At 38.8% G+C, this 9,351-nt stretch overlaps 1 non-coding gene across 1 annotated transcript; it reads right to left on the reverse strand.

Moving 5' to 3' along the window:
• Window positions 1–5,082: 5,082 nt before the first annotated feature.
• On the reverse strand, window positions 5,083–5,184 carry LOC118143396 (U6 spliceosomal RNA). The gene has a single exon (XR_004727617.1). It is a non-coding gene; the product is annotated as a U6 spliceosomal RNA (small nuclear RNA).
• Between the last annotated feature and the right edge of the window lie 4,167 nt (window positions 5,185–9,351).

Consider the following 9,351-nt stretch of genomic DNA (forward strand, 5'->3'; position numbering starts at 1 on the left):
CATCAGAGAGATGCAAATCAAAACCACATTGAGATACCATCTCACGCCAGTTAGAATGGCGATCATTAAAAAATCTGGAGACAACAGATGCTGGAGAGGATGTGGAGAAAAAGGAACACTTTTACACTGTTGGTGGGAGTGTAAATTAGTTCAACCATTGTGGAAGACAGTGAGACAATTCCTCAAGGCCTTAGAAATAGAAATTCCATTTGACCCAGCAATCCCATTACTGGGTATATATCCAAAGGACTATAAATCGTTCTACTATAAGGACACATGCACACGAATGTTCACTGCAGCACTGTTTACAATAGCAAAGACCTGGAATCAACCCAAATGCCCATTGATGATAGACTGGATTGGGAAAATGTGGCACATATACACCATGGAATATTATGCAGCAATCAGAAATGATGAGTTTGTGTCGTTTGTGGGGACATGGATGAATCTGGAGAACATCATTCTCAGCAAACTGACACAAGAACAGAAAATGAAACACCGCGTATTCTCACTCATAGGCGGGTGATGAAAAATGAGAACACATGGACACAGGGAAGGGAGTACTAAACACTGGGGTCTATTGGGGGGAAAGGGGGAGGGCCAGTGGGAGGGGGAGGTAGGGAGGGATAGCCTGGGGAGAAATGCCAAATGTGGGTGAAGGGGAGAAAGGAAGCAAAACACACTGCCATGTGTGTACCTATGCAACTGTCTTGCATGTTCTGCACATGTACCCCAAAACCTAAAATGCAATAAAAAATTTAAAAAAAAAAAAAAAGAAAGGAAAAAAAAGAGAACTACAAGTGAGATAGGGAAAGAACGGGGTGGTCCAAGATCACTCTCAAGAGCTCACTGTCCTGCAAAGTCCTCTCTTTTTCTTAGTCTAAGTTTTGCCAATCTTACTCCTATTTTTCAAAAGACAATTCTTAGTGTCTCTCATCTTTCCAATTGTTTTCCTCATCTCGGTTTCTTTGTTGACTTTGGGTTTAGTTTGTTCTTTTTCCATTTCTCTTAGGTGTAAAGTTAGGCTATTTTGTGAGATCTTTCCTTTCCTTTTTCTTTTTTTTTAGATGGAGTCTCACTCTGTCATCTAGGCTAGAGCGCAGTGGCAAATCTCCACTCACGGCAACCTCAGCCTCCTGGGTTAGAGAAACTCTCCTGCCTCAGCCTCCTGAATAGCTGGGATTACAGGCATGCACCACCATGCCCAGCTAATTTTTGTATTTTTAGTAGACACGGGTTTTTGCCATGACCAGGCTGATCTCAAACTCCTAACCTAAGTGATCCACCCACCTCAGCCTAAAGTGCTGGGATTACAGGCATGCGTCACCATGCCCAGCCTCTTTTTTCTTAATGTAGGCATTTATAGCTATAGACTTTCCTCTTAGAACTGCTTTTGCTGTATCCCATAAGAATTTCATTCCATACTCCACACCAAATATAAATATCAACTCCAGATGAACTATAGACCTAACATAAAAGTAAAACTATAGAATATCTAGAAGAAAATCTGTTGCCTTGGGTTAGGCAAGGATAGGATCCCAAAATCATGACTTAGAAAAGAAAAAGATGGTAAGCTGGACTTCATCACAATGAATAACTTCTGCTCTTCAAAAAATACTGGTAACAGACTGCAAAGATAAGCTACAAACTGGGAGAAAATACCTGCATATTTTCTATCAGATATAGGACTTGTATTCAGAATATATGAATAATACTCAAAATTCAATAAGGACTCTTTATTTCCATAGTTTTGTGGGTACAGGTGCGTTTTGGTTACATGGATAAGTTCTTCAGTGGTGATAACTGAGATTCTAGTGCACCTGTCACCTGAGCAGTATACACTGTACCCAATATGTAGCCTTTTATTTTTGCTCCCCTCCCAACCTTCTCCCCACCAAGTCCCCAAAGTCCAGTGTATCATTCTTATGGCTTTGTATTCTCATAGCATAGCTCCCACTTGTGAGAACACGATATTTGATTTTCTATTTCCGATATAAATATCATCTGAAGTTGATATTTATATTTGGTGTGGAGTATGGAATGAAATTCTTATGGGATACAGCAAAAGCAGTTCTAAGAGGAAAGTCTATAGCTATAAATGCCTACATTAAGAAAAAAGAGGCCGAGCGTGGTGACGCATGCCTGTAATCCCATTACTTCATTTAGACTAATGGCCTCCAAGTCCATCCAAGTTGCTGCAAAAGACGTATTTCATTATTTATGCCTGAGTAGTATTCCATGGTATGTATATACATATATATATATATATATACATATCACATTATCTTTATCCATTTGGTTGATGGCCACTTATGTTAATTCCATATCTTTGCAATTACTAGTTGTGCTGCCGTATACATGCATGTACATGTGTCTTTTTATATGATGACTTCCTTTTCATTGGGTAGACACCCAGTAGTGGGATTGCTGGATCAAATGATGGTTCTACTTTTAGTTCTTTAAGGAATCTCCATATTGTTTTCCATAGCAGTTGTACTAATTTACATTCCCACCAGCAGTGTAAAAGTGTTCTCTATTCACTGCATCCATGCCAACGACGATTGCTTTTTGACTTCTTAATTACGGCCATTTTTGCAGGAGGAGTAAGGTGGTATCTCAGTGTGCTTTTCACTTGCAATAATTAGTGGTGTTGGGTGTTTTTTCATATGCCTGTTGGCCATTTGTACATCTTCTTTTGGGAATTGTCTATTCATGTCCTTTTGCCCCTTTTCGATGGGATTATTTTTTTTTTTTTTCTTGCTGATTTTAGTTTCTTGTAGATTCTGAATACTAGTCCTTTGTTGGGTGCATAGTTTATGAATATTTTCTCCCACTATGTGGGTTGTCTGTTTTCTCTGCTGATTATTTATTTTGCTGTGCAGAAGATTTTTAGTTTAATTAAGTCCCATTTATTTATTTATATTTTTATTGCATTTGCTTTGGGGTTTTAGTCATGAATTTTTTGTATAAGCCAATGTCCAGAAAAGTTTTTCTGATGTTATCTTCTAGAATGTTTATGGTTTCAGGTCTTAGATTTAAGTCTTTGATCTATCTTGAGTTGATTTTTGTATAAGGTGAGAGATGGAGATCCAGTTTCATTCTTCTGCGTGTGGCTCACCAGTTTTCCCAGCACCATTTATTGAATAGGGTGTGCTTTCCCCAATTTGTTTCTGTGTGCTTGTCGAAGATCAGTTGGCTGTACGTATTTGGGTTTATTTCTAGGTTCTCTATCCTGTTCCATTGGTGTATGTGCCTGTTTTTATGCCAGTACCACGCCATTTTGGTAAATAGAGATTTGTAGTACAGTTTGAAGTCAGGTTTCGTGATGCCTCCAGATTTGTTCTTTCTGCTTGGCATTGCTTTGGCTACTAGGATCTTTTTTGCTTCCATATGAATTTTAGGGTTTGTTTTCTTCTAGTTTTGTGAAGAACGATGATGATATTTGTATGAGAATTGCACTGAATCCATAGGATGCTTTGGATAGTACATTTTCACAATACTGATTCTTCCCACCCATGAGCATGGGATGTGTTTCTGTTTGTTTGTGAAATCTATGATTTCTTTCAGCACTGTTTTGTAGTTTTCCTCATAGAGATCTTTCACCTCCTTCGTTAAGTATATTCCTAAGTATTTTATGTTATTTTATTTATTTATGTTTGCAGCTGTTGTAAAGGTGATTGAGTTCTTGATTTGAATCTCAACTTGATTGTTGTTGGTGTATGGCAATCCTACTGATTTTGAAACCTGAGACTAAATTCGTTTATCAGATCTAGGAGTTTTGGATGAGTCTTTAGGGTTTTCTAGGTATACAATGATATCATTGGCAAACACCAAGAGTTTGACTTCTTCTTTTCCAATTTTGATGCCCTTTATTTCTTTCTCTTGTCTGATTGCTCTGGCTAGCACTTCCAGTCCTATGTCGAATAGAACAGAACAGAAGTGGTAAAAATGGGCATCCTTGCCTTTTTCCAGTTCTCAGAGGGAATGCTTTCAACTTTTCCCCATTTCGTATAATGTTGGCTGTGGGTTTGTCATATATGCTTTTAATACTTTGAGAACTCATTTTTTAATGCAAAAGATTTGACCAAACACCACAATGAAAATGATGTAAATATGGCCAGTAAGCACGTGAAAAGATGCAAAGCATCATTAGTTACTAGGAAAATGCAGATTAACACTAAAATAAGACCCCATTACATGCTCATTTGTAATAAAGTATCTGACTCCAATTTTGATTTTGGTAGCTAATAGCTTTGAAGCACACCTCTCTGTCTCCTGCCAAACAACTGGGAAAGCTGATGAGAAAACTGGTGTTCCCTTCTTTAATGCCAGTGGGAAGTTTAGACTGTACAACCCTGACCTATGTTTAAGAATCTTCACTTCTTCACCTACCTCTTAATCACCACTGAATCCCTAAGCCAGTCTCCTTCCCTTGCTCTCTCAAGCCATTTTCTTTGTTGCTGTTTTTGAGATGGGAGTCTCACTCTGTCACTCAAGCTGGAGTGCAGTGGGACAGTCACAGCTCACTGCAGCCTCAACCTCCCTGGCTCAAGTGATCCTCCTGCCTCAGCTTCTTGAGTAGCTGGGACCACAGGCACATGCCACCAAGCCTGGCTAATTTTTAAAAATTATTATTTGTAGGCCAGGCGAGGTGGCTCACCCCTGTAATCCCAATGCTTTGGGAGGCTGAGGCAGGAGGATCAATTCAGCTCAGGAGTTCAAAACCAGCCTGGGCAACATAACAAAATCCTGTCTCTATTAAAATTAAGAAAAATTAACCAGACATGGTGGTGTGTGCCTGTAGTCCCAGCTACTTGGGGGCTGAGGCAGAAGGACTGCTTGAGCTATGGAAATTGAAGCTGCAGTGAGCCCTGATCATGCCACTGCACTCCAGCATGGGCGACAGAGACCCTGTCTCAAAAAAATAAAATTATTTGCGGAGACAAGGTCTCACTCTGTTTCCAAGGGTGGTCTTGAACTCCTGGGCTCAAGCAAGGTGTTTGCCTTAACCTCCCAAAGTGCTGGGATTACAGCCCTGAGCCAATCCACCTGGCCTCTCAAGCCATTTCCTTTTTCTTTTTTTAAAATATGGAATGCTTCACGAATTTGCCTGTCATTTTGTTCAGGGCCTATACTAATCTTCTCTATATCACTCCAATTTTAGTACATGTGCTGCTGAAGCAAGTTTTCAAACCATTTTCCAACCAGCTGGGAAGCCTTCCCTGATCTTCTCAGAGACTCATTATATAATAAATCCTTTCACATCTTTTGGGGTGTGTGTGTGTGGGGGGGCATTATCAATGTTGGATTCTGGGTGAGGGTCCATTCTTCTTAAAAAGAATGACTATAACATCATTAAATGGCAAAAATGTAAAAGCCTGACTATATTAAATGTTGGTGAAGGTGAGGAGGAAGTGGAACTATTTATATACATATCATAAGAACGTGAAGTTTAAAACCACTTTGGAAAACAATTTGACAATTTTTTGAAAAGCCAAATATATATCTACTGTGTGATGCATTACTTCCATTCTTAGGCATGTGCCCAAGAAAAAGGAAGCATATGTTCATATAAAGACTTGTATACGATCAGTCACAGCAGCTTTATTTATAACACCCCCAAACTGGAAACAACCCAAATGATTCATAAAATGGAACACTATTCGGCAATAAAAGATTGAACTATGCTATTATTGTGTCACTACATTCCAGCCTAAGTGACAGAGCAAGACCCTGTCTCAAACTAACAGAAAAACCCCAAAAGACTAAACTATCAATATATGCAAAAACATGAATGAAACTCAAATTAATTATGCAGATTCAAAGAAGCCAGACAGAATACATACCGTATCTTCCCTTTATAACATTTTTTTAGAATATACAAATATCTATGGTTATAGCAAGCAGGTAAGTGCTTGCGTAGGGCCTGGGTTGGGAATGAAGCACAGCCAGAAAGGAAAAAGAGGGAGGGATACAAAGATGCATCATGAAGGCCTTGGAAGTGACAAACATATTTAGTATCTTGATTTTGGTGATCGGTGTACATGTCAGAACTTACACTATTGTACATTTTAGATATGCAGTTTCCAATATGCCAATTATACTCAATTTGAAAAAAGGAAATAATTTCATGGCAAGTTATTGTTGATAGAAAAGAGCTTCATCCATGGTATCCATAGGGATGGTAAAAATAAATCAATACAAAAAAAAAAAAGAAAAGAGCTTCAGGGACTGTTTCCTGGGCATTTCAGACACCTCCTATCATATGGTATTCTCTTAAATTTCCTTCTTTTTTCTCTGAATTCCATCTACCTCTTTCTTGATTTGCACTTTCATTTTGATGAAGATACCCCTCAGTGACATAGAAAGGGTAGTTTATTGTAAAAATATTTATTCCAGCATTAACTTATGACAGTTTGACTAGCTACAGAATTCCAGGTTAGAATTACTTCTCCAACAGAACTTTGAAGGCATTGACCATTATCTTGCTACTCCATGCTGATGTTAACAAGATCAAACCTATTCTGCTTCCTGATATATTCCTTTTCATATGTCCTTTGGTTTCCTTGTACATAATCTTTCCTTCTCTCCCCATCCGACATCTCCTTGGAGACCTACAGAATCTTCTAATTGCACCCATCACAGTTCGTGGTAATGTGCTTCAGTGTGAACTTATTTTTACACATTGTGCTGCTTATTCAGTCACTTCTGTTAACTTGACAGTTCATATCCTTCAATTCTGAAAAATTTTTTTGTTGATGATTTCCTCTATTATTCAGATTTTGGACCTACTGTTCTGCTCCTTTGCTTTTTCTTTTTTGTTTTCTCTCTCCTATTATCTTTAATTTGGGGGAGGTAAAATTTCCTTTATCCACCAGTGCTTATATTACGTTTTAAAAATTTCATTATATTTCACTTTTCAAGAATCTTTTTGTTCTGAGTGTTTACTATGTATGAATCTGTTCTCTAATGGATGCATGTATTCACTTGTCTCTCCCAAGTATATTAGGAAAAGTTTTCATCTTTGAGGGGCTCTTGCTCCCGTATAGTTTCTATCCTTCGAGTTTGTTTTGGTTTCTTCCATGTTAAGAGGCTCTTCTCAGATATCAAGTGCATTATTTCTCTATTGCTGCACAAACTCTCAGAAACTTAGTGGCTTAAAATACCACAAATTCATTATCTTACAGTTCTGGAGGCCAGAGAGCCTAAAATCAGAGTGTTGGAGAAGCTATACTCCTATGAAGAACGTTTATCTGATGTGCCCATAATCATTTTTTTAAAAGTCTGTTTTGGAGCATCAATGATGGTTACATAATACTTGCCGGTCTCCAGTTTCCACAGGGGTTATCAGTGGTGAGACTACGCTTACATTCAGCTTTCAGTTTTTACAAGACTCAGACATACTTGAAGGAGCCCTTTTCTACCTTGGCAGCCTCCCCCTCAATTTTTTTGATGGTTCTTTTGTTGATCAGATGCTGGGCTTACCTGAATCTACATGTCAAATGACAGTAATGTTGATATGATTCTTTGCTATTCCCATTTTGGCCTTAACCCATTTATGCCAAAGGTTGCAAATTTTTGGGGGTGGGGGAAAATCAGACTTTGGCAATGACCTTGAGCAGTAGGATATAATTAACTCCCACAAGTTTAGAGTTCCAATAATGGAACACTAGGCATAAATGCGTTAATTTAGTGTACTTATACGTTGGTGGCAAACTTCTTGTGAATAAAGCACTCACAGTCTCCTTTTGGCTGGAACCGATATCCCTGACTTCTTGTTGGCTGTCAGCAGAAATTGCTCTCAACTTTTAGAAGCCACCCTCAGGTCCTAGCCATACGGCCCTCTTAAACATGAAGTTTACTTCTTCAAAGCCAGCAGGAATTTCTCTCTCCAGCCTCCTAAGAAGGAGTCATATTATATAACATAATCACAGGAATAATTATACCATCACCTTTGCAATTTAATGCAACCCAATCAAGGGAATGAGTATTCCATCAAATTCAGATTGCAATCACAATCATGGGGAGGAGATTTTCCAGGATGTGTGCTCCAGAGGATAGAAGTCTCAAGAGGTCATTAAAGAATCATGCCTAAAACATCATGCATTGGTTTGAATCTTTCTTTTAGAAAAAGAAGTTTAGGCCAGGCCTGGTGGCTCACGCCTGTAATCCCAGCACTTTGGGAGGCCGAGGCAGGTGGATCATGAGGTCAAGAGATCGAGACCATCCTGGTCAACATGGTGAAACCCTGTCTCTATTAAAAATACAAAAAGTTAGCTGGGCACGGTGGCGCGTGCCTGTAATCCCAGCTACTCAGGAGTCTGAGGCAGGAGAATTGTCTGAACCCAGGAGGTGGAGGTTGCGGTGAGCCGAGATTGTGCCATTGCACTCCAGCCTGGGTAACAAGAGCGAAACTCCGTCTCAAAAAAAAAGAAAAAGAAGTTTAAAGATTTAGAATGGAAGTTGAGCTCCTAAATTTGTCTTGTTGCCATTTTCTCAATACCTTTAAAAATCAGTAGCTAAGAACACGAGAGGATAGGGAAAGAAAGTAATGTTTATTGATTACCAAGTATATACCAGGGATTGTGCTAGGTCCTTTACGTTACAGTTTATTTAATGTCAGAAAAGAACTACATTTGAACCAAGGAGGTACTATAAGAAATATGTAACCAAATGGTAAGTACAGGTAAGAAAATAGACATCATAGACTGGACAAAGAAAATGTGGCATGGAATACTACATAGCCATAGAAAATGATGAGTTTGTGTCCTTTGTAGGGACTTGGATGAATCTGGAAACCATCACCCTCAGCAAAATGACACAAGAACAGAAACTCAAACACTGCATGTTCTCACTCATAGGCGGGTATTGAACAATGAGAACATGTGGACACAGGGAGTGGAGCATCACACACTGGAGTCAGTTGCAGGGGGCTAGGGGAGGGACAGCAGGGGGTGGGGAGGGTGGGCAGGGATAACATGGGGAGAAATGCCAGATACAGATGATGAGGGAATGGAGGCAGCAAACCACCTTGCCATGTATGTACCTATACAACAACCCTGCATGATCTACACATGTACCCCACAACCTAAAGTACAATTAAAAAAATAAAAAAGAAAGAAAATTAGACAGTAACAATCATTAATTTGAAAAGCTAAATCTAGTATTTTGAAAATTTCCTGAAAGTATGATCGGGTATGATTTTGATGGGCCTGGAAAACAAGTTCTCTACATTTCCCAGTGAAATTTAAACATTTTTTCTTTTTAAAGCAAACCAGATTTTAGTTGCACAGAATTAAAAACAGACTGTATTATGTAACTAAATTTAATGTCCTAGAGTATTTTCTCCTA

Source organism: Callithrix jacchus, chromosome 7 (assembly GCF_049354715.1).
Source record: "Callithrix jacchus isolate 240 chromosome 7, calJac240_pri, whole genome shotgun sequence".
Classification (NCBI taxonomy): Eukaryota; Metazoa; Chordata; class Mammalia; order Primates; family Cebidae; genus Callithrix; species Callithrix jacchus.